Source organism: Chionomys nivalis, chromosome 10, assembly GCF_950005125.1.
Source record: "Chionomys nivalis chromosome 10, mChiNiv1.1, whole genome shotgun sequence".
Classification (NCBI taxonomy): Eukaryota; Metazoa; Chordata; class Mammalia; order Rodentia; family Cricetidae; genus Chionomys; species Chionomys nivalis.
In genome coordinates, this window is record NC_080095.1 from 35,590,147 (window position 1) to 35,617,243 (window position 27,097).

The 27,097-nt window shown below is 38.0% G+C and overlaps 1 protein-coding gene across 40 annotated transcripts in view; it reads right to left on the minus strand.

Annotated features, from left to right (window-relative positions):
* Nrxn3 (neurexin 3) overlaps window positions 1–27,097 on the minus strand; it is a 1,560,627-nt gene that overhangs the window by 4,107 nt on the left and 1,529,423 nt on the right. For 2 of the 40 annotated variants that reach the window (XR_009057835.1, XR_009057834.1), the window contains exon 23: window positions 6,134–6,810. The exons of the other annotated variants lie outside the window; for them this stretch is intronic. The gene's annotated coding sequence lies outside the window, so the exon portion shown is untranslated. The remainder of the gene's footprint in view (window positions 1–6,133; window positions 6,811–27,097) is intronic. 40 annotated transcript variants of the gene reach the window in all.

The window sequence follows — 27,097 nt, forward strand, 5'->3', positions numbered from 1 at the left end:
GACAGTTTACCAAGATAATTTCTATAAAGATCCATTCCTAGAACTCTTCCATTCAGCATCCCTCACCATGCATCTTTAAACACCAGCCAGGTTTCAGAAATACTTCATCTGTGCCACCCAGGTATGTTAAAAAGAAGGCCTGGCAGCAAACACAGTAAAAACCTTTGTCTGCCTTCCTCCTTAGCCAATAATTGTGTTACCCAGAAAGAGACAGGTCAGGGAGATGCTTGTGTGAGTTCTGAGAACCATTCAGAAGGGGAAGGACAACAGAAAGTAGCATGACTATTTCTCACCTAAACAGATAGTGTTATTTTTTCCAAGGGGAAGAAGTAAACAAGCATCTTCCCAAGAGCTTCAAGATGTCTGTGGTCTGGGGTCTCAACTCGAGTTTCTATTCTAACACTCAGAGTTTAGATGATCTTTGAGGGGTTTTCAGAGCCCCAGGTTTCTTTTGCTAGACCAATAGGCCTATTTTTTTTCTTTTTAACATTGTGAACATATATAATTCATATACCTTGTGACTTAGTTAATACATAATTTACACACTTTTGCTAGTTTTTATAAATGGGATTTGGAGCACAATTCCCTAAAGGAAAGATAGCCCTAAAATCTAGTCCTGCACGAACTATTTTTCTTATATTCCTAGTGGTGGGGAGAAGGGAGTGTATGCTACATTCAAGGTGATCTGGGAAGGGGTCAGTGTTTAAATGGAGGCTCACAGCTGAAGATAAGAAGGGCAACTTTACTTTCCAGATGATGTTTTTCCTCTCTTCCTGTGTGTGTGTGCCTGCGTGCATGTGTGTGTGTGTGTGTGAATGTGGGCACAAATATGCCAAAGCCTGTGTGTTTTAGAAATGGTTGTGGATTTCTGCATTTTTGAGGCAGAATTTGTTTTTGTTTTGTTTTGTTTGTTGTTGTTGGCTGCTGTGTGTACTCTAGGCTAGCAGGTCCTCAAGCTTCCAGGTGACTCCCCTGTCCGATCTCCACTTGTAGTAGTGCACAGATGACAACATAAGACACCAGCTCTGTGGGTTCTGGGGTCGGACTTGTGAACCAAGTGCTCCTACCTGCTGCCCTGTGGCTAGACTTCGGTTCTATTTAATCTGGGTTAACTGGAACAAAGGTTCAATATGTAGCTTCATTACCAACATAAAATCTGAGTTGTTTGTTCCTTGAGGTCATAACAAAAATATACCTCTTAAGCAAGGGAGGAAATTGGATTGAGGAGGAAGAACATCTGACTTGTTGGGAAGTAATTAACTTAAATCATAAATGCAAATGCCTGCCCTTCCAGGAATCAGGATCTCCATCTTCATCCTTTCCAGAGGGCATTCATTTGTCCCTCGATGCAACCACCTGTAGCACCCACCTGAAGACTTAAATTCGACTTGTTTGTTTTCTCTTCAACCCTTGCTAAAGCTTCACGGTGTTGTTTAAAATTTACAAAACCCGTTCACCTTCCAGTTGAATCAATCTATTCTCCTTTGCTATTCTCTTCTTATCCAACAGCCCAGCAAGCACCGCTGATTTCAAAACAAAGTCAAAATTCACCTTTTCCCAATGGTACAGACAGAGGGTTCTAAGGTTTGCTAATGGAGAGTCTCTAATAGGCTGCTGAGTTCCAAAGTGAAGTGAGAGCGATTTGTTTTTAAAATAAAATGATGGGTATTGTATCCCAAGTAAGTAAGATGCGAAAATCTTTCAAAATCATCCAACTTTTCCTTTTTTTGCAATGCTTGTGTTACTAACCCTGATTGAGGTGATAAGACATTAGAAAAAATGCCCTCTGCCAGGAAAATTTGAAGCTCAAATATTCTGATTTCTACTCGCTTCAAATCATAGAAGTTTTTTCAATCTTCTCACTTGGCCTTGCCAGGAATTGGAAGACTGCCTGGAGTTTGAAATCAAGCTGCTTGCATGAGAGGCTCATTATTACAAGTGGGAATTAGAACAGGAAAAAAACTTTCAGGTAACTGTGGACATGAGAACTACCTGGAGTAGGTACACAAGTTGGGTATATAATTAAGTTTAAATATTCCATTAATTATCTTTTTTATCTAGTGTATGTGAGTATGCATGTGTGATTGTATGTATAGCATATTCGTGTATATAGAGGTGTATTATAATGTCTTCTACAACTGTCTGCCTTATTTCTCTCAGGTAGAGCCTATTCCTGAAACTGGAGCTCATGGTCCCCTACTAGGATGGCAACCACCAAGCCCCAGGGACCATCCTGTCTCAGCTCTCCACAGTGCTGAGGTTAGAGGCACACACAGGACCTTTTCCAGCTTGTTGGTATTTGAAGTTGGCTCCTTATAGTCACACCACAAAAACTGTGAGCCCTGGCCCAACTCCCTAGCTCTGCAATCAATTTTTATATGAAATTTTGTCTTTAGGAATTAAAATAAATACAGTGTGTAGTTAGTTCTCTATTTATGGACTCCGCAGTCAAGGATTCGAGCGATTGCAGATAGGAAATGCACCCTAACCTCAAACTGTCTGCACGGAACGTGTACAGAATAAATAGCCTCACAATCCTTTCTACAGAATATACATTGTATTTGCTATTAGGACTAATTGAGATAAGTTTTAAAGAACAAGAAAGCTATGCACAGGTTTGTTGCAAACTATGCCTCTTGTTTTGTTTTGAAGAATGGATCTACATATGTTCCCCAAGCTGCTCTCAAACTTTTGGGCTCAAGCAAAAAAGCCTCTGCCTTCCAAGCAGCCAGTTAACTAGTCACAAACTAACAGACCTGACTGACCGTGCTGTTTTGTGTAAGGGGCTGTCTTTGTTTCCTTCCCTGTTGCTGTGATAAAATACTCCCACAGGAGCAGTTTAGAGAAGGGATTTGTTTCAGCTCAGAGTTCAATGTTGCAGCCCATCATCCACGGAGGCCTGTGCTAGCTACACGGCAGCAGACAAAAACATTTGGTTCACAAGGCTGACCCCACAACAGGCAGGAGCTTCAGGGCACTGGTCACATTGTATCCGTAATCAGTAATAATGGATGCTCGCATTCAGTTTACTTTCTTTTTTTTATACAGTCCATGCTCCTGCCCCAGGGAATGATGATACCCACTGGGGACCAGTCTTTCGATCTCAACTAACCCAATCAAAATAATTGCTTACAAGTATGCCCAGAAGCCTGTCTCCCAGAGACATTAGCACACTGAGATGTTAGTGTCAGAGAAGTGGTCGGAACCCTCCATGTCAACTGATCCAAGGTGATAGGGTTAGGAGGGACGCAATAGCTAACAACATGCCATTCCGTCACAAAGACTCTATAATTATAAACCTGTGTCTAAGCTTAGGAAAGTGTTCACACAATCAAGGAGTCTAAAACTAACAGATGGAGTGACATGAAACCTGGAATACATTAAAATCCTAATTTTCTCTGCTGTTTCTGGTTTCTGGAAGTTTCCTTTGGTTGAGAATAAGAACTATCTGTTTCCTTTAATGTTAGCATCTTAAAATCAGGAACATACTTTTTTTTTTTTGGACAAGGCTGTGCTTTTCCTTAAACTAGAGAGCTCACTAGGGATATAAAAGGTCTATTTTAGCCCTGAAGGCTGCCCCGCTTTTTTGCTCTATGAGTATATTTATAGATATATATAATTCATGCCTCTAGGGCTGATATCTAGCAAAGGGTCTGTCTGCCATCGCAAAAGACAGTGTATTAAAAATTCAGTAGAGCTCTTCTGAACTGTGAGGATGTTGTTGGTGATGGTGCATGCAGTGGGTCACCAAAAAAATAAAAAATAAAAATAAAATAACAGCATCAAGTTTCAACATGGCTCCAGCCTTTGCCTCTCCGGAGACAGCTGTCTCTGAGAGGTCACAGAAATACAAAAACAATGATGCTAAGCAGGGAGCCCCTAGAGAGGACTCTGTGCTCCAATTAAGGGAGTTCTGTTATGTTCATTTGGATTCTTTTCTTTATCTCTGATTTGCATTATTCTAATTCACTGGCTCCATTAAGACACTCGTTTACATATCTGGAGTCATAGGAGTGAGTCCTTCCACATGCAGAGATGCTGAAGCTTTTAACCATTAAATGGCTCTATATTGATGACCTACAGAAAAAAAAAAGTATCTGACAAAACATAGCCAGTAATTGGTGGGAAAAAATAATAATAAAATGCAAATGTCTCACTGGAGATAATTTATATCTAACTTTATATCTAACATGATGTAATTCTTTAAGTAAACCAGCCCCTAAAAACATCGCAAATGGTTCATCTGGAAATATTTTAATTCTGAAAGGTTACCAAATCTTTCTTTTTCTTTTTTACTTTTATATATGTACAGCTGCTTGATATAATTATGTGTAGTAAACTAGAGAATGCCAGATGAAGTTTTCATTTGCTTATTACTTAAGAGCTTTTGTTTTGAAGTCAGTCTGCCTAGACTCTTTTTAATACTGGAATTACACTCATGAGCCACATGACTTGATAAGTTTTTTTTCAACTCCAAGGAAAATGGGAATAATAACAGAGCCTATTACAAGCCACCACACATTGAGTATTTACTATAGTGACTTTTGCTACTCAGAATGGCTTTTTACTAGTTTTATTAATATTCCAATCATTGATGAGTTTATCTGTCAGTTTTAGTGGAGTGCCTTCATATTCAGAGACATAACTACACAGGGCTCTAGAGATAAATGTAGACATTGTGGAAAGATTCATCATTCAAATACAAGTTCAAAGATCTTGTATTTGAAAATAAATGATTAGCCTATAATAAAATGGATGGCTTCTTCAGAAAACATAAGAGCTTTTTAATACAATTAGGTATATTAACACCCCTTTTGGGAATCTGGTTTGTAAACCAGTACGAAATCATTTGAACAGAGGGGAAGAGAGCCTGAGCCCACTCACGGGCTAAAAACACGTCTTATTCACCAGTTTGATATTTCTTATAACAGTTTCAGATAACATTGATACCTGAAACTAAAGTTGAAACAAATCACTTGTTCATTACAGAGGTTTCATGGTGCTTCCCTCAAGCCCTGTGCTTCTGACGTGCAGTTGTTGCACCGAGTCCAACAACCTCAAGGTCAAGGCATTTTCTCAATCCATAGTTATACAATGGTGGTACTTACCCAGATCTTTTCTAAATAAAAGCTGAAATACGAAAACCATCCTGAGTGTTCTTGAAACAATCATAAGCTCCCTAGGAAGCTTACCTGTTTAAATCCTTCAGGATGGGGAGGAGGAGAAGAAAGGAGACAAAGGAGAGGGCAGGAAAAGAGAGGGGAGGAGGGAAGGGAAGAAGGGAAGGGGAATGCTTGCACCTTCTCTCTGTGTATGCATAATGCAATGTGCTTTTGCCAGAAGTTGGTTGTATACTTTAGAAGGCATCAATATCATAGCACAACACTGTAAACACCTGGGATTCTTGATGTCTTTATTCTGAGTAAAATTGATTTTGTAGCCTGTGGTGAAGATGATAGCGTAATCCTGGAGAACCACTCTACCATAGTCACTTGAGAGTACCTTATTTCCCCTTCGCTGAAAGAAAATTAGATAAAGGCCTGATTTCCCTGAATATTGTTAAGGAATTAAATTAAGGATAAAATTACCACTAGTAATATTTGGAACTAACTCAAATTAATTTTTTTTAGATCTGGTGTACAGGCCTCCCATATGCTGTAGCCAATTTTAATACCCCACTTTAGAATAACCAGTCTTGTAAAGACTTTAAAGTTAGCAGTTAAAACTAAGTTCAAGCAAAGACTAGGTTTCTTGAGTTTGATAAATGACTATCTTCTTAACTGAAAGTAGAATTCCTATTGATTATTGAATGTGATTCAGCACAAATCAGAACAGTGAAAATTAAGCAAAAAAAGCACAAGTAAAATAAAATACTTGATATTGTTCTCAAAATCATATAGTACAAAATAAAATCAGGCCAAAACAAGTCAAGCAGAAGGATTGCAAATAATACCAAAGCATTCACAATAAAAAAAAAATACAAAGCAAAGGAAAATAAAACTATAGAAGCTGTTTTGGCTAAGAGAGAAAGAGAAAAGGAGAAAGAGGGAAAGAGGGAGAGAATATTTCAACATAGGCAAAATAATTGAAATTACAACAGAAAGCATACCATATTAATTTATAGTCAACTTACATCAACAAATTGCCCGCATGTTTTTTGGCATGAAAGAAAAATTTACAAAAGAAAGTTGTGTAAGAATGCTCTTGGACAAACAGAATTGCCACATTCTTGTGACTTGCTTTTTGTTGTTGTTGTCATTCCTTAAAAACTTTTGAGCAAAATGTCTAATTTTTCAAATATAATAATTTACAACAGAGAGTGATACAGGGAGGCAACAACACATACATTCACACCACAGAACATGAAAAGAAAAAAAATCTGCACTTCAACAATTTTTACGTTGGGGGACTTAGGGGGGCATAGATGTTAAATTTAAAATAACTCTGATCGCTATGATTGAAAGTGAAAAAAAAACTGTTTTTATAATTTGCCTCTTAAAAAAATCTATGCATCTATAGGGTTTTGAATGAATTTCTTCATTGTAAGTTTTCGAATATATATTTAGCTTCTTATTGTCTTTTTGACAAATTTTAGATTTTTCCTTAATTTTGGGGAATGGATGACATCACATAAATTGTAACAATGCTAAAGAAAGGGGGGGCATGGGAAGGGAGGGTGCGGAAAGGGGGAGGGTCGCATCTACGAGTGTACTACACAGGAGATGACGATGATAGGAGTAAATGTGTAAGTGAGTCGCCATGTCCATGTAAGGGCGGCACGGAGTGATCTAGCTGCATTAGAGCTTCTGGCTGTAAGGAAGGGATGGGCAATATACAAAAACAAATGAGCCTACACATGCCCATCTATGGAAATCAAGAACAGAACTCTAACACTGACAATCTCACACACCCTAAGCTGCAACTTCTTCAACATGCAATTACTCCAAGATCATTACAGTTTCATCGTAAGATTTTTCAAATCATAAAAACACTTAAACTTTTTTTCCCTCCTACTCAAAATAGACAGAGTACATGAAGTAATATTACTAATAAGATCCAAAGATTAAAAGCAAAATTAAGGAGACTTGAGTTATGCATTCCAGTTGAACAACTTCACCGGCAGCCACACAGCCCCATCTACAGCTGGGCATTGAGAGACACACCGAGACGGTGAGAGGTAATGCTGAAGCAGAGAGCCCATGTCCTGGGCTGCTAACAACTCCTCTATACAGAAATGGCGTGTTCCAAATGACATCATCCACTTTCCAAAAGCCACCCATAATCTGTACTACTGCCCATGAGACTGGCTTATCTGAGAGATGTGGATGTGGGGTTCTGCGGCTGAAGTTGTTCCAAGTTAAAGAAAGGTGGGGGAGAAACTGCAGAAAACAATTTACAACTTTTTCTCATTATTTTAGATAAAATCAAGTCTAAAGATAAGATCTAGCAATTAAAAAGAAATACATTGATATATTATATAGAGAGATATATAATACAAAACATTTAATTTTCAAACAAGAAGGGGAAATAACAAAAAAAGATTTTTTTTTTTTTTAAAAAAAGAAACGAACAACCAGATGCACACATTGAGAAGGTACAGACAGAGCAGTCAGGGGACACAGCATTGTACTCATGGTGTTTCTTGCTGGTTTTTATTTGCTTGTTTTAAATTTGGATAATTGATTCCCCTTTTTGGGACAGCCAAAATTGAAAACAAGTTCAAATTATTTTTTGAAAGTTGCATTTTGGTTTTGTTTCTCTAAAAAATAAAATAAAAAGGGCGTGCAGTCTGGATGTACATCCTAAGCAGACATTTAAAAGTGAAGGTGGATATTGTCTATCACCCCTGAATGGTCGGCATGTAAATCAAGTTAACATGCTTAAAATAAGTTGCATTTAGGGAAAATAGAAAAACAGAACAAAGAGCTGGGTTAGGTAGAGAGATCAGCAAGACAAAACCAATTTGGGGTGGGATAAAGGAACTGAGTTTCATTTCATGCTTTTCCAGTAGGGGTGAAACACATCACAGGACTTCCTAATGTCAAGTATAGTGTGTGTGTGTAGTGTGTGTATAGTGTGTGTGTGTGTGCGTGTGTGTGTGTGTAGTGTGTGTATAGTGTGTGTATAGTGTGTGTGTGTGTGTGTGTGTGTGTGTGTGGTGAAGCCTGTGGTGAAAGGAATTGCAATAAAGTATAGCAGTTCCCAAACTGTGCTTCTGGGGCCTTGCCTGAGAAGATATGCTTCATAAGGTATACCAGAGTGACAGCAGACAACATTGTTTCATGAGTCTTCTGTGTTCTTGCTTCTTTTCTTTTCTTTTTAAACTGCTTGGTTTACAATAGGATGTTAAAATAATCCCAGTGAGTGGAAGAATAACTAATGTTATTTTTAGTAATAATATCAAAGCTTCTGCATCATCAGCATCAGTGTCTGTAAAGAGTGATGATCAGGATGCATTGTGCATGAGGGAGATGGTGTCAGTCTTACAGAGACTAACTTAAGAGATCTACATTAAGAAAAGTAGACAAGAGCACGTGAATGTCTTATATGTGTGTGCATGTGTATTTGTGTGGTGTGTGTAGAAGCACTGAAAGAAAGATACTACATAAAGGACATAAAGAGACTTTTAGAAATGGCTTCATCCCCTACTGGAACAGATTACTAAAGTTATAATCATCATTATATCCCTGTGAGAACTTTAATGTTCAACCAAGGACTGGGAAACCCGGGTAGACAAACCCCAAAGGCAAGACACTTGAGAGAGTTTGGTTCTGATAGCCAATTCCAACCACTTCAAAGAACTTCTCTGGGTGACTTTGACAAATCAAATGAATTTTGAAAATGAGGCCAACTTCTGCCCCCTAGGAGACGCCCCTTTTATTATTTTATTTTAAACAGAATTGTAGTAATGTGTCCCCATGGGTCAGTCCGTACCAAGATTTTTAGTCTCTGGTTTAATAATGTCAATCAATCATTGTTTTCAGAACTTCACAAAGGGCAGCTGGAATGTTTTAATGCGGAAGGAAGACAATTCCAATATTACAATAAAAGAAAACCCTTGTTGTCTTTTGGTTGAGCTTTTATTACGAAAGTTTTAACAGTGAATTTTCCTTGATGAGAAGATATTGGAAGTGCTAAGGTGACTGGTTATAAGGACATCGAATGACTTTCATGAAAATTCCTTGGTAAGATTCACAGACTACTTTGGGTTTTACATGTGACTACTGAAAGCAGGAAACGAAGCTTGTGTAAGCGAAAAGGCTCAAGGATAAGATCAAGTCTGAGGGCTCAGATTTCAGGATAATGGGTGGCACTTTCAGGAACAGATGAAAAACTGGAGCTCCTTAAGGTTCCTGTAGAGTAATTTACCTATTTCAAAATTGCCTGTTTCAAAACTATTAGAAGTAAGGCACCACTTAGTTTCCAGAAATCACTGGTTTGGACATTTCAACATGCTAAAATTTCAGGTTGCTACTTTGCAAAATTATATATATATATATATACATACATGTATATATATATATGTATATGTATGTATTTTTTAAATTCACGGAAGCTATAGTTTGAAATGAAACCAACATAACTTGGATATAAAGAGCACACCAATATTTACAATATAAGTTAGTCATTAGTATATATATGTGAAACTGCTTTGATCTATAATACAATATACAAAATAAATTGTTCATAGTCATGTTATTGTTTCATTATTATTTCTCATTATCTATCTACACTAGCTTTATGCTTCCAACAAGTACATATTATGCATTTAAGGTCCTACTAAATGTTAATAATGTGTTTCAGTTATATTTGCCTTTGAGAACAATAATATAGTAATTTGATTTAAACTAGCATATTCCTAGGCAACCATTTTTATCTCAGCATGTCCAAATAGCCCCATCTAAATGTAAAATGTAATCCTTAGAAAAAGTCCTATATGGTGGAATTTCACAGGTCAGAATTCACTGTAGAAAGCTCTCATGAACTGAAAGCATCTGTTTCTAAACTATTAGACAGAAGTGGAGTTTGAGAAACTGATGGATATTCTCGGGTAACTTAAAAGCAAGCCCACCTGCTTTAGGAGGAGGTCCTCCTTCTAGAAGTCGTGTCTTCTTCCACATGGGAAGATAAAGAGCCAGTGGCAAAGTTCAAATAAATGACATTGCTGCGTAGTAAGTACTTAACTTTGCCACTCATAATATTGTAGAGAGTGGAAGAGGGGGGTGTCACAAGAGTTTCACTGTAAGCTTGAAAACTTATGAGGTCACACACCTAAAGACGATTTTCAAGACAATTTCAGCAGATTTATAAAGAAAGCCTTCATGCTGGTCCCTCCTACTAATATACAAATTCATTGTTGAATGACTGATTTTGTGTATCTTCAAAAAGGATAGGATTCTTGTGTGTGAACCAATGACCCAATTCCAAATCATACTTTTGCTTAAATGTTGGCATGACATAGATGTGGAATCCAAAGAATGTGAAGATTGCTTCATCTTTGTGACAGCAAGGGCCTCTCTATACCTTGACACATCATAACTTCTTCCCCAGGATCACCGCGACAAAACTTGTACATGTGGCACTTGTTTCTTAATAAAAATACTTATTATTTTGTTTCCAATGCTGAATAAGTTCATGCATTATTTGGTCCTAGACTCAGTTTCCACACTTAATTATAACAGATAGGAAGAGGGAAAGACTATATATTTGAGATAGAAGAGCGAGTACAAACACCACCAAATCCAATACTTAGAACTGTAGTTTTGGCTGATGATCTCATGTTCACTACTCATTCATTTTCCCAATTAAGAGAGTAGGTAGGAATGGATAAGATATCATAGAACGCATTATTAGGTTTAAAAAATCAATAAGATAGCAGCAAATATTCAGATAGAGCATGGGAAGGACCTTAAAGTAAGAACTAAATTTATCTGTTTTAGCATTTGTCATTAGGTCTATCCCACAGTCTCTATCCTTCTTGTGACCATAATGTAACCGGAATAGATTTCTATTAACTCAATGTTACAGTAAACTGTTTTGTTTTCTTTTTTAATTTTTTATTACTTTATAAATAATAACAATCAAAATTTCCACTTCCTCCCCTCCTCCCACTTCCCTCTTGCTCCCCCACAACCCTCCCCTCCCCCTCCAGTCCTGAGAGAGGGCAAGGTACCCTGCCCTGTGGGAAGTCTAAGGCCCTCCTTCCTATATCCAGGCTTAGGAAGGTATGCATCCAAATAGAATAGGATCCCAAAAAGCCAGTACATGCAGTAGAGACAAATCCCATATAATGGCACTGGGATTTGTCGATACTGCATGTACTGAATTTGTTTTCTTATTTATCTCAGCTAGAGCCTGAACAATTTGAGGACAAGAATAGTGTCTTCTTATTTCCATTTATTTTCACTCCCAATAAAACAATAATTATTCAAATTCTCATTTGGATAATTTGAATTGCTTACCCCCTTGCCATCATCCTAGCCTCTCTATACCATGAGGGCACTGATTTTTGCATCACCAACATGCCTCAATTTATGCTTAGATAGTCCTTAGAACATAGAGACTGAATCAGGAGACCTTAAATCTTAGCCTTAGTTGTACTGCAGAATATGTTACCAAATATTCAACAAATTCTTTCATGCTTTTGAGTCCATTTCCTTATGTATGATGCAAAGATGATGATGTCTGTTCAGTTAGCCTACTTCACAGGATAGATGTGTACAACTAATGAGATTTTCAATGTGAAAGTGCTGATAAATCTAAAGGGCTTTGCACATGTTTGTTCCTGCTGTCTTCAAAGACTGCCAGCAGCAGCATATAAAGCAGAGGAAGCCGAGTCCCAGCCAATCAAGACCAATGTATTTCAAATGTGATCCTTGGCATGTTTACTTCAAAAATAAATAAGCCGTATCCCAATTTCAACCCCTGACTAAAACAGACATGATGACTTCCTTCCAACTCTATTTCTACCTCTTCCAATAGCATTACCACCTTCTTCTCATTGTTGATGTGGTGGTTTTGTTTTCTGAGACAGGTCTTCTCTGTATAACAGGCCTGGCTGTCCTGGAACTCTCTCTGTAGACCAGACTGCTCTTAAACTCACAGAAATCTGCCTGCGTTTGTCCCATGAGTGCTGGGATTAAAGGTGTGAGTCATCAGTCCTAACAGCATTACCTTTTTAATGCTTAATTCATTTATCTCTAAATGGTGAGTGTATGTTGTTTTTGACACTTGTAATAAAGTAGTTACTTTTCTGAACTCTTCTAGGTTAGAAACAAACTTTGGAGAGGTCACATTCAAATGTATTTCCATCAGAATACATTATTATGTAGCAAGAGAAAAGACCAGGAGGAGATTTTTCAGGTCCTCTGTCTAGAAATCTGTGTAAACTGAGAATTAGAGCTATTGAAGACAAAAGTGAGATCAAATGAGAACATAAGAGAATGAAGGCTAAGGCAATAGTTTAGTCTTCCTTTTTTTCTTCCAAAAGTGTTTAAAACTCATTTAAAAATGGCCAAGTATTCATTTTATGTTTTTGCTATTGTTGTTTTGTCTTAGTGTTAATTGGGTATTAATTAGTCTATAGGAGCTTTTCTTTACTCAGAGTAAGTATGAGCTCCTTAATGCACAGGTTGATGTTTTATGCTTCTGTTCCATTTTAAATCTGTTTGATATAGACATATGTATTTTGCTGAACTGGAATACAAACATAGAATGGCTTGGTAAAATTTAGAGCTTGGTTTGGGGTAGTTAGAAGGGCGGGTAACAATTGAAAATGCCATTTCTCTAACACTAGTTTCTTCAGTCAGGAAGGAAGATCCTCATAAAGTGAAAAAGGAGAAAAATCAAGTGAAAGTAACTCTAAGCTGTGAACTTGACCACCTTTCCCTTCTTCTTTGTCTGACTTCTGTGTAGATTTTAGGGTTTATGGATATATATACATATATACGTATATATGGCTTATCAGTTCCTTCTAATACCATTGTAGGCGAGGTAAAACACTCATTTTATCAATACTTAAAAAATTCATCTTGTGCTAGTCAAAATGGAATTGATGTTGGGTTCCCCTCTGTATTCTGTGAGTATGATTTATTACCATTGGTTAATAAAGAAGCTGCTTTGGCCTATGGCAGGACAGAATATAGTTAGGCAAAATAATAAAGTGAATGCAGGGAGGAAGAAGGCAGAGTCAGGCAGATGCCATGTAGCTACCAAAGGAGAAGGATGCCAGAAACTTACCAGTAAGCCACAGTCCTGTGACGATACACAGATTAATAGAAATGAGTTCATTTAAGATGAGAGAACTACCTAGGAATATGCCTGAGCCATGGCCCAAACAATGTTGTAATTAATATAGATTTTGTGTTATTGTTTGGGTCTAGGTGGCCAGGGAAGGAAAGCACAGGCTGTTTACAGGGAATGCTTTTCTACCTGAAAGGCTTTAGCTCTCCAGCTCTAATAGTGTAAGATCTCACAGTTGGTCGTTTTCCTGCCCTCATCTTGCTCATCTGACCAACTCTCAGCTGGTCGTAGACTTAGCCCTAATTTCTGTTCCCAATGAGTTAACAGTGTTTTCTGTGATGTGCTCCTACAAACATATGTCTGCCTCAAGACAGGCCCAGAGAACTATAGACTAAGAGCTCTAAAATTATCAGCCTATTCAAATCCACTTCTCATTTGGCAGATTTTCTAAAGGATTTAGTCACAGACGTGAGCAAAAGACTAACATACTTAGGTTTTCTTAGTTTTCTTAGTGATCCAGCCCTGCCTCTTACCTTCAAACTTCATAGAAAAACCATATTTCTAAGGAGTTAATATGCTAGGGAGAGAGACACACACAGAGAAAGATACGTGGGGAGAGAGACAGAAACACAGAGAGAGCAAAATATTATCTGACCTCACTTGTATGTGAAGTACTTTCTTGAAAAAGAAGACAAACCCAATATACAAGATAGAAGTGCAGCAGTGGCTAATAAGGGAGTGGAGATAGGAAAGGATGTGAGACAACATGAATCAAAGCATAAAGTAGCAGATATGTAGAATAAACAAATCTACAAGTCTCAGTTCAACAGGAGCACAATATTAAGGATATTGTATTATACTCTGGACTTTTGATAAATGAACACGTAAGTTCCCTTGTCACATGGGGAAGGTAGGTTACTATCCAATAATAGATGCTTTGTCTTGAGTAACTATTTATGTATATGTATATACAGATATATATAAACGTGTGTGCTGTAAATATGAATTACATATTTTTTGGCACAACTCATGAAAACCTGTTGTATACATTAAGTATATTATAATGTGGTATATAAATATAGATTATGCATTGGATTAAGTCACTTTCCTCTCTAAGAGTCTCTCAAACTTCTCCAAATGAAAGCTGAGTCCCTTTATCCACCGTGGAACTTCTGTAAACGCTGATAGCTGCCTTAAGCCTCCTATTCTAAGGCTCCTTCTTACCCAGACGTCTCAGGCACTGGACATATATTTTGCTTCCCTCTCAGGGAAAGGCAAGTCTTTGATCCTTCCCTGGCTGACCCTTCAGTGACTGAGGTCTCTCCTGCACCTAGTTTCCTCCGCCAATCCTTTGGGGACCTTGCTAGTAAAATGGTAGCTCACTTTTAACACCAGCACCTCATATACTCATCCTTCCGTACAGAGATCACAAGCTAATGCTGGCCCATTTATCTTTGTTCATTACTTTCCTTTGGGAACACACATTCAGTGAGAGCAGAGACTTTATTCTTAAGAGGCAAAGTCTCCCTAGTTCAGTCACAGGAACATAATATAACTCAGAAAATCATGCTGAGACAGGGAATGATGCTCCCAGCAGCCTTAAAATCCCTTTCCTAGGGAGATTATTTCGCTTTAATTGCATAGTCTTGCATAACTTCTAGCACAGTGCGTCGCCCACCCAAAGCAGCGAGATGATGTTTTATAAACAGATGATTGAGGCATTGCTTTCTGTGTATTGTTTCTTTTTCTCTTTTCTAAGCCAGAAGGAACTTCCTTGAGTTCTGCTAACTGGACCTTTCCACCTGCAGGTAGCTTATAAATCTTTCTGAAATATACGATACAGGTAATAAAAGCTCGGGGTTCCCCTTACAGAAAGATCGTGCCATCTTTTGCTCTTTTTTCCCTTGGTGTAATTTGTATTATAAAGATATAATAACATAGTATGTAGATATAACTGTCAAACATTGATGATTGTCTTCAGGCAATGGAAATAATGGGCCAAACAAATTCTTACTGGAGAAATGGTGACCAGGGTGGTGGAAAGAGGCTTTGTTATCCTTGCTTGTTGAATTCTTGCAGCTCTTGAAAGCAGAACCAGGCCACAGTGGAACATTTACTGCTACCATGATACTTCAGGGTTATGCTTAGATAGTAATGAATTATTCAAAAAAGCTTACTTAGTTTTGACTTTTCTATTTTACCTGTTTTAACCAGAATTTGGGCCATGTTTTCATTGATATTTTTCTGCGTGACAGTAGTTAGACACTGTGAGTGTGTTGCTTTCCTTTGTAGGATCTTGAATTTTTAATTTTTCCTTCTTGTTTATTTATTTATTGAGACAGGGTTTCTATGGATAGCCCTGGATATCCTGAGACTTGTTTTGCAGACCACACTGGCCTCGAACTCAGAGATCTGCCTATACCTGCTTCCTGGGTGCTGGAGTGCTGGGATTATAGGCATGAGTCTTGAATCTGGCTAGGGTCCTGAATTCCCTAAGTCATCGCTGGGCAGTAATTGAACTTGACAACATAGCACAATAAAACTCCTCTTCTCATTTACCCTGAAATCTATCTTCATTGCAAAGAATGCAGTGATCATAAAATCAGTTGGACCACTGTGCTTTCTTTGTGAGTGGAAATTAGCACAACGTAAACAAAATGAAAAGTTTGCCCAAGACCCATGCATTTGACATGAAAGGATGAACTATGACTTTATGGGTTCAAGTACATCCAGCTAAAGCTTCAAGTAGTTGTCCTATGAGAGGAGACGGCAAAGAAGCTCACAAGGACAAGACACATACATTAACTTATTATTTTTTTTTAATCCAAGATACTGCAAATCAAGAAGGATTTATGAGAAAGTTCTTAGTTATTCAAAAAGATAAAAAACATAGGTCTCAGATTAGTTAGAACAGGTGTTTAGGGGCAAATACATACGAACAAATGTATTCATATGTGATTTCCTTTAACATAAAGAAAAATTGTAAATTGTAATCATTTAGTTAAAACATTAGTCAATAGTAAGACTTTCAGACAAAAGTGTTCTTAAGAATATTGACAACTGATTCTGTCAGATATTAGAAGAATAACTATAAATGATTTATAGTTAAAATTATATCTTCGATATCAGTGAATCTGGACTTCAAAAACCTAAATTATTTGCCCAGAATCACACAATTAAGGAGCTGGATAGCCATAACTTAACATTGCCCTGTAAACTTTCAAAGAAACTACACCACCACTTTCAAACAAATGCTGATTTTTTCTTTGGTCTTATGATTTATTCTGTGTGAAGATTGGTAAGTATAAATAAAGTAGTCTTAGATATAAAAAGTTCCACAAGGTGAGGTGGGGAAGGAGGATCCTAGGTTCATTACAAGTTTACTTCACACCTTTCTATGTGAGGAGCCACAAGTGATAATGAGAATTGTTACCTAGAGGGGCGATGGGGGTGGACTTCGTTCCATCCTTTGACTGTCACCTGGTCCGTGCTGTGTCAGTCTTTCTACTAAAGGCAGTGGAAACAGGATGGCAGGGGAAGCCTAGAAGCTGCAATTTTAAAACCTCCTCCTATGAGATTTTCCTGCAACATCCAGTTGAGGTACAGTGTTCTAAATCCCTGATTATGTTTTCTCTCTTTGTCTGGAAAGGATGCATCCTAACCTCAGTTGATGGTGGCGAAAACAGAGAACTAACTTTGAGCTCTACTTAGGCCAATATTGGCTGTGATTGACTTCTGAAGCCTTGCAGAAATCATAAGCATTTTTGTTTGTAAAGTGGATGTAAGTGTCACTGGCAATTGACGCTAATAGGATATGAGATAGGGAACACAATTCTAAAAATATGGCAAGGGTAATAATTATCATACCACCAAAACAAAAGTCATCTTATAGCTTTCAATGCATAAAATTTAGAACCAAACGGTAAGTATTCTTTTAATATTCTGTTTATCTGGGATTATTGGAGTAAAGGCTTTGGTTGTCAAATAAGTACCAAAGAGATGATGTGAGTTTGGGTTGCTTGGTTTCTTCTGGGATGAAATCAAGAGTGCTCTCTGGATGTCTCTGTCCTATCTGATTATATTTTACCCTACATGCTAATCCATCGATGGCTATATGAAAAGTTCTTAAAAGCACCATAAACTAACTGTTGGAAGAAAGCATCACTTCTGTTTCTTTTCTAGTATTTTATTCTGCATGTTAACTCTGTTAAACAAGGTTATGGATTGGCATTGTTCTGGAGTGGTCCTGAGTTAGATTCCAGGAGAAAAGAATAAACCACAAGGGAGTCACTTGTGCTAAGAGCTATGCAATCACCCTGAACTCAGATACACACTACTTTCATTTAAAACAAAAGAAGGAAAACCGTAACTGCTACATATAACAGGCCCAATTATCTTGAACCAGCATGGTAAAGAAACCCCTTCCTTCTCAACTTTCAAATGGCAGCTTAGCTGTCTGCTCCCTCTTTCTGTTCTCTTCATCTCCAAAGCAGCTCCGCTCATCCTATGGGAACATGCATCACCTTTCACGCCATGAGATGTTCTTGATGTTAGAATTAAGGACATGGCCAATAAATCTTGCGCTGATATATGTTGCAATTTTGTCTCTTAACAAGCTCAAGAGTATAGGTTCCACTAATCATTGTAGGACATTACAGAAATTGTCTTTGGAACATGTTGAATATGTATAGTTGCTAGCACGTCATCAAGAAGTGCAGAAGGCATGGGAAATGGCTCCGACTGTGTCACCTTCATACCTTTGTGTCTCCTGGAAAGGTATGGAGTCAGCATAGGGAAATGCTACCAACAAGCACCACAGCTATAGCTTTATACTAGACACAGGAATCTTTTCTTCACTGTGTGTGCATGTATGTGTTCATATGCATGTAGAGGCTAGAAGTCAACCTTGGGCAGTTTTTCCCAGGTGCCATCACACTGGTTTTCTGAAACAGGGATCTCTCAGTGACCCCAAACTCACTGATTCAGCTAGGCCGGCTGGCCAAAGAACTTCAGGGATTCATGTTTGTGCCTGTTTGATACTACAAGCATGTATCACAATGCCAAGCATTTTGATATGGATTTTCAGCATGAAACTCAGAGCTGCATGTGGGTATGGAAAGTACTCTATCAGCTGAACCCCCATCTCCCTGGCCTAACATGTGCATTCCTGGAAACAAGAGATCCAGGGCCATTTGTCACTTTAAATGTCTCTTCATTCAAACAACAATCATCTTTTCTTTGTGGGTCTCCAAGAACATTTCTCCCAGTTAAGCAAAAACTCATAGAGTTTGTGCATATTTAGTTAAAATGTGACATTATTTTTAAAGTTTAATGCGACATATGATGACCATGTGGGGTAGTATAGGAAAAAGGAAGTTTGAGAAACATTCAAGATTTCCTGTTTAGCAACTGTGGCACAGTTAATTAATAAAGTCAGCATGGCCAATTCTGAAACCCAATTAGAATCTCTCTCTCTCTCTCTTAAGCTATATGTGTTCACAATTATTTTTTCCCCGTGAAAAGCCTGCTCACTAGCTTCATTCCTGTTTCATAGTAATTATAGGTAGTAATGTTTCTCCCAGTATTACCTCACACACACCAACACATCACAGTCTATATTTTTAACTTCATTCCAAATGTGTGGATTGAACTCAATTTAACTTAAAATTTAAAAGGGTAAAGCATTGTATTAATAAAATCGCATGATCTAGGACTGGGCAGGCTTAGGACATTTGCGTTACTCTTTTAATAAATGACAAACTGTATAAAGCATATATAGTACATATGTGACTAGGAATGTCCTTACTGTCTTGAATAACATGGTGAAATTCATCAATGGGGCAATTAATACAACTCTGACTGTTGAGCTCTATACTGGGAAACAAGCAACTAAACAAAGGCAGCTTACAATGTGCTTTGAAATTGGCAGATGGGTACAAAGTGAGGCAAGGAGAAGCATGTGGAGTTTAACTGTTACAAAATGTCTACGTTTTAGAGATTTGATTATCTCACAGTCGTGAAGACTGGTTTGGAAGGAGAGAAAATCTAAAGGGAGAAGTTACTAAGGTGGAAGTCTCCAGAGAAACTCCCTGGTGCTTTTTAAGAAAATGACATCCAAGGGCTGTGAGTGGTGAAAACAATGACTGTATTAAGCAGTGCCCGTCATGATTTGTGGCCTAGAGGAAAAACTCATAGACAAGGAGGAGATGGAAATAGCTGTTCAATATATTTTCAGAGAAGCCAGGCAGATAAGTAGAATTGGATGCTGCTGGGCCCTTCCCCACGGGTTATACATCCCACTAACAAGCAAAGCTTCCAGAAAACAAGCTCTCCTGACCTCACTGGAGAAGATACAACATTAAGAAGCCAAACGTGAAGGCAGTCTGATTGCTATAGGGCTTCAAGTAAATGGCTTAAATTGCTTTTTTTGCCCACTTTTTCAGACGGTAAAACCAAAGTTCCATAATATTTAAACAAAATGGCTTAAAGAAAATAAGTGTCATTGCTAATAAGCTCAATTACTCTCCAAAATTAGCACTATCAATTGCAGAATATTTCAAATAAATTAGCATTACTGGTCTCCTTACTATTAACAAGCATGCCACAGCATTTCTGTCTTGTACCTTAGAATATTTTTTGCTAATTCCATCTCTTTAAGTGTGGCGAGAAAATTCTGAAATAATGTATGAAGTTAATATTATTACCTCAGATGCACAGGAAGTAGAACACAGCGGGTGGTAGATGACTTCTCTTAGTATGGGGGGGGGTTGCAAGTTGATTCTCCACTATGAAAATTAGCCACTGTGAGGACTCATTTGGAACAATGGACCCAAAGAGAAAGGCATAGGGAATAGTCGGTCATAGTTTTATTTTATGTTCTACATATATTATGTAAATAATGGCAAATTTTCCATCTAGCAACTTCTGCTTTTAGAAGAAAGTATTGATTGTGACTAATTTTTATTGCTCTGGGACACTCTGCCCTGCTGTCCTTTGTTTGGCGCTGCTGTTCAGACACTTGAGGTGTTTTAGAATCTTCAATCTAATGTAATCAGAGACAGCATGGCAACAATTATCCATCGGTAGTCTGAAGCTGCAAGCAGCTCCTTCTCTGTCGGAGAACTCCTATTACAATGGTGGCCAAACAAAAGAAACCCACATAGGTTTTGAAAAGTGTCCCTTGAAGGGCTGCCGATCGCTCTGTGTCACGTATGCTTGTCTTATCCCGAGAAGTGGAGGCAACTTTCCCATGAGCCAGCAACTAAAAGCATATTGTTTACCCGCTGAAGAAGGGCACTTGGTTTTTTTTTTTTTTTTTTTTTTTTTTGGTTTTACGAGGCAGGGTTTCTCTGTGGTTTTGGAGCCTGTCCTGGAACTAGCTCTTGTAGACAGGCTGGTCTCGAACTCACAGAGATCCGCCTGCCTCTGCCTCCCAAGTGCTGGGATTAAAGGCGTGCGCCACCACCGCCCAGCTTGGGCACTTGGTTTTTAACAATGTCAAGGTGTCAATTGAAATGTCAGTTGGCAAGCACTGCAGTGAGGACCATCCAGGCTGGCCCACTGGTGTTACAGATGAAACTGATGATTGAAAGCCAACCATGAAAGCAGAATGGGCTAGGAGAACAAGAACTGCAGATCACATTTGATATTTCCTTTGGCTTCTTCTTTGTCATCTGCCAGTAGATTCCTACAGTACCCACAGCCGTTTCAGCCAAATTCTCTGACCTGTTAATTATATTCAGCTGAATATTATTGATAAAAATGGCACTTGTCTACATTTCTCCAGACAGTATAAGAAAGAAACCATCGTAGCGAGCATTCTGCCCTGATGATCTAAGCTGTGGGAACTTGGAAACAACTGACTGAAACTTAGTGCATGGATGCCGTTGACAACAGTCACCCACAGCTAAGGTAGGACTCAGCTATTCGATGCAGACCAGGACTTAATTGTGTCTGATCAATAAGTGGCCAAGACTAATCCTGTAATGTTTCTCTGCCGTGATTGCCATTTCTACGTGAATGTCATGGTAATTGATCATAAAGCCCAACTGCTATGTATAGGCATATGGGACATTGTTAAAATTATAAGTAACCATGCTTATGAAATGTCTGTAACCATTTTGTTTATGAAGAGGAATATGAGGTTGGAGGGATAGCTCAGTCGCTATATTATACGCTATGCAAGCTTGAGAACCCAGGTCAGGTTTCCATCATTCACATAAAATGATGGGTTCAAGAGTATATCCTGTGACCCCAGCACTGAGGGGGTACACAGGCAGGTGGATCTTACTGCCAAAACGTCCACCAGAACTGATAAGATAAACTTCAAGCTCACTGTAAGATTCTGTCTCAAAAAAATAGGTGAAACATAAACCACAGGTATAGAACAAGGAGGAAGTGCATCGTATATCAACTTCCGGCCTCCGTAGGCATAAACCTGCTCACACCAGTATGCACACATGCACTTGCACACACATGTGTGTGCACATACCTAGCCTAATAAGTATGCACACCTCCACACACAAGAATATAAACTCCAAGGCAACAGTCACATTCCAATTTGAATAACTATTGGCTACCACCAGTTTCTTTTGTTTAAATCTCCCTGCTGAGCCACAAGGTACATGATTAGATAGTTATTCCTACATATCAAACTTCCATTCTCTTGGGAGAAGTCCTCCTATGAGTCCTACAAGACTGAAATCCCAAAACAAAGCCCTAAAAAATAAGGAGGCAAAATCAAAATCTTGGAAATCTATTTTTTTCCAAGTTAAAAAAACTCTCCAGGGAGTAAAACTAGATACGCATTTTTATAGCACATTAAAACGAAACATGTTATGGTATAAAAGGAAATGTTTAAAAATGTCATTCTGCATCCTTACAATTATCAGGGATGAGGACGACATATGGGCAGTGTCAGAGCACTTGATTCTCTGTGCTTTCAAAATTTGGTTTTAAATCAGTAAATAAAAGTTGTGTGTATTTATATACACCATGTGTTGAAATAGCCACAAACAGTGATATGGCTCAATTTTGGTTATCGAAGAGAACCCTTCAAGTTGGTCTCTGTGATGTGAGAACGCTACTTCCATTCTGTGTCCTCTGGGGAATAGGGATGGCACTCCGTGAGTCAGAGGGAGACAAAGGGTACGAGAACACGGTTGCTGCAAGCTCTGTTAAATTATAACTGGAGATTAGATGCAAACTTTCCTAATTTTGACTTTACCATTTTAATCTATTTCCTAGAAACTCAAACCACCATACTTGGGAAACACTTCAGCAGCCCCTTCTGTGTCATACTGCATGGGTGAGGGCTAGGAGCAAATAATAATTAATAGTGAAAATGTATGGTTCAAAAATAGAAAAACTCAAAGAAGTGATTCGACCTCTAGGAGAATCAGACGTAGTGTCTTATCACATATATCATGTACATTTTATAGGAAGAAGGACAGGATTAGGAACCCTGTGTCTGAGGAGAGGGTCGTAATAGATATGAAAATGTATTGGAGAATGAGTTTGGATGGAATGTCAGCTTTAGTAAGTTAAATAGCTTGCTTCCTACTGTGTTACATTAAATTTCATCAGATTACTATATTTTCACAGTTACACATTTTAAATGGATAAAATAATCATATTAATTATTTATTAATTATTATAATAAATATAATTAATATAATACAGTGTTATATAATATATAATTGACATATGTAATATATGTAGTATATATAATACAATGTGTCTAAACAGCTGATAGCCTTGAACAGTTTTGCTTAGAAAATTGTTCTTACACAGTGATATAGAAAACATATATAAAACATATATATGTAACCCTAACACTCATAGTGTTTTGTTTTTTATTTTCTTGGGAGGGCAGCCAGAGCTGTCATCTTCTATTCCTTACAAGATGTCATTATTTGGCAGATATATATTTGAAGTAGCTTTCTCCAGATTGCAAAGAGTTTTGCACACCTGGGTCACTATTCATTACAAAGGGCCAATTAAATAATATTTTGCTGTATTTGTATAATTATTCAATTTAGCTATATGGCTGAGCTACCAATCTAAATTTTTTTTAAAACAAAAGTATGTATGTTAATAGATGATGTCAACATTTTAATCAGTTGGTACCTCAACAGGTAATCACCGAATAGAGAGAGTAGAAGAGCAAACAGAGTCCTGTTTAAAAAGTACCTGGATGGAGACGAACACTTTAAGAACTTCTTTGATTTTAAAGATGATTTTTCAACTTTTATTTAAAACCACGAGCCCTAGCAATAATTGATAAAGACTACATAGTTGTTCCCAAAGAAAATGATCATGTAAATCAAATTTTCAGAGAAAATTAAAGGAGTTTGTTCACAAACTCAAGTCAAAGAATTTTGAAGACCACATTATGGAAAGGAGTGAAGGAGCTAATGTCCATTCAAGCGCCTTGCAAATGAGAGGTGTATGATTCAGTAACGACACAGTGCAAGCATCCCCAAAAGAACAGACTTCATTACCACTATTACCAGTGTTGTGGTTTGGCCTGCTGGAGTTTTCTTCCTTCTTTTATTGCCTCTAGTTATCCGAGTTAATATAAAAGGCCATTATTAAAAGTTGCCTTTGATGTAAAACATATTTTCTTCTAATAAAATGTGACTAGATATTGTTAAGTTTGATATTCATCAGTACCAATAAAATGAATCCAACTCTGGGTGCAAATCGAATGGAGCTGGATGTTAATTAACGAGCTCCAAACATTTTAGACGGGCTTCCATTAGAGAGGCTGTGTCTTGGCTGTACACTAATAGAGAAGCCTATTAGCTGCATGGATTCCAATTTTCCTTATCTGTATTAGTCACTGAACAGTAAGTTTCTTCTAATACTGCTTAATATTTTGGCTTTTATATGCTTAAAGAAATGGCTTTGAACCATAAAATAGGAATCAAGATTGAGTGGATGAATTTAATATCTCTTAATCTGATAATGCTTATATGTAATATATAATTTAAGTAAAAAATATTCCCTTTTCTTTCAAGAATCAAAACAGGTGTCCCTGCGTACCATTCCAGACAGTAATATTATCAGACATGGAGGGATACTTCCTATATGTTAGAGTCCTACTATAATCTTTGGTTAATCGTGTATGAATCATTATATTTTTAAAGTGAGATTTTTAAAGTGCAGTTTCTAGACATCAATAATATTGATGTTTTGTTTCAGATGATTCTGTCACCATAGCTGCCCTTTGAGTAATGAGACATGCAGCTCTGTCCCTGGCCTCTCTACTGGGCACTATTAGCTTCTCTCCTCTTGTGAAAGTCAAAATACCTGCACATACTTCCATGTGTTCCCTGAAGGTGGAATCACCCTCAGTTTAGAGCAACTGATTTAAAGATAACAAAGTTACATTTCGGAGGATTTAGGGTATTGGTCAAGGTCAACAAGATAGATCAAGACAAGGGTCACAGCCTGTATAAATTTCTAGTCCCGTTTGCCGTGGCCCCAAATGCAATTTAAGAGACATTCCATACCATGATTCCTTCAGTGTTTCTGTTGAAGTAGAAGTCACTGACAAAGATAACACTAGAATGTCATGAAAATAAGTCATGAAATAGAAGTCAAGAAATAACATGAAGATATGTATCGAATTCTACAGTAGTACAAAGTGTTATATAAACACACACACATATATAGTCTCATACATATGTATATATGTATATATACATATGAGAGAGAGAGAGAGAGAGAGAGAGAGAGAGAGAGAGAGAGAGAGAGAGAAAGAGAAAGAGAAAGAGAAAGAGAAAGAGAAAGAGAGAGAGACTACTCTCCTGAAATAAATATCTGGAAGAAATAATAGGACATAAACAACTAAGAACAGAATGAGCTACAAATTAGATGGTGGGTCTGCTTCTGACTTTAAGTCTGCAAAACTGCAGCAGTGTTCTGAAACAGTATTTTAAGTGCTTAATACAATCTGGCTGCTGTTGGCATCCTGCCCAAATGTTCTATTAGCCGTGGCCGTGGAATGCAGCCAGCAGCCAAATTATCAGTGCTTAGTCTCTGGTGAGGAATAGGTACAAACAGATCTCATCTTCCCTATCTCTAAGAGTAGAGGAATTGTACAGGACCAAAATGGCTCCATCCCCCAGATATATAAAAGGATGCTAGAAGCCCCCATGCTGAAGACAATGATGAAATATTGCACAGTGCTGTGGCCCACAGAAACAAGGGCTGGGAAAAGTCTAGGGGTGTGCTCTAAGCTCTCGTGAGTACCCACTCTTGCCTAAAAGCACCAGCGAGTACCCAGGATAGTCCATGCAGCTTTGTTTCAGCATTTTGTCACCTTGAGCACCGGAACTTCCCCAGGCTGATAGTCTGTATTAACATCCTTGTACTTGACCAGTTCTAGTGGGGAAACACTGATTCACTAGCTTCTGATGAGAGTGTGCACAAAAGATAAAAGTGGGAATAGGTGCTCAGATCTATGTGGGAAGCTGTAGGAAAAAAAAATGTGTTCAGTCTCTTTTAACAAAATGGCTCCTCTTGTAAGAAAGCAAGCATTTTTCTTAAAATGCCCAGAACATCCTCCATTTCCAATTGAATCTAGACATTCCCTTTTTCTTTTCCTCGTAATTCCCTGGTGGTCTCTCTCTAACAGGAATGTCCACCCTTAAAGAGCTCATATCAACACTTTCCCAAGTTGGATGGAAATTTCCTTGGAGTTTATTTGTTGATTTTACACTTGTGTCATCAGAAAAAACATCAACCAATGAACGAACCAACCAACCAACCAAACAAACAAACAAACAAACCAACAACAAAAAGAACAACAACAACAAAAAAAAAAACAGTGAGTTTATTCAACCTCCACACAATTTTATCAATCTGTATGACGAAAATGAGAAATGAACTGATCAGAGAAGGCTTGGAGCTCTTGACAACGCTTTTCACTAATTAACTCAGGAAACACACAGATTTCCTGGCTTGGCTAATGAGCATGTCTCTTCATAGAGTAAATGAATTAGGGCATGGCCAGTGAAACAGGGTATCTTAGACCTTTAGACCAAAGAGAAATTATTTTGCTTCTGGCTGTGTTGACTCAAATTCTGTTTAAGAAGTAGACAGGTTTCCCTTCACTTTGAAATGGGCACGTTTGTGTCACTGAATAGTAGCAGAAAGTACCTTCTCTGTTTTAGAATAGTGGCTTAAGACAGGCATCTGGGAGCTCTGCTTGCTTTCAAGATCTCCCTAACTTTGAGGCTCAGTGAAAAACAAGAACTTCTTAGTGAGCACCCCGCCCTCTTTCTAGTTAAATAATTGTAGAAAACAAAAAGGCATGGTATTTTCGTGGTGTGGCTCTGCAGCTGCCCTAAGGCCAAAGGTCACAGGCTTGCTTGCTGGTCTGTTGTATGACTGCTAGAAATGTCAGGAGGTGGGGCCCAGTAGAAGGAGGCTAGAATGATTGGGAACACCTCTATGAAGGGGACCCAGAGACTCTCGTCTCTCCATGCCTAGATCACACAAGGTGAATAATTTTAGTGTACTACAACATGCTCCCTCTCTCTCTCTCTCTCTCTCTCTCTCTCTCTCTCTCTCTATATATATATATATATATATATATATATATATATATATATATATATATATTACATTAGTCTCCCTACTGGCCTGCAAGTGCAGGTAACTGACCACTGATTATAGAATCATATACAAACATATGCAAAATAATCCTGTCCACTTTGAGGCTGATGCTCTCAGTTATCGTCACGACAACGAAAAGCTGGCTAAGAACCATATCAAGCCACTCTTCCGCTCTTTCTTACTTAGTTTCTTCACTACACAAGTTACATGATTCAGGACATAATGAGTT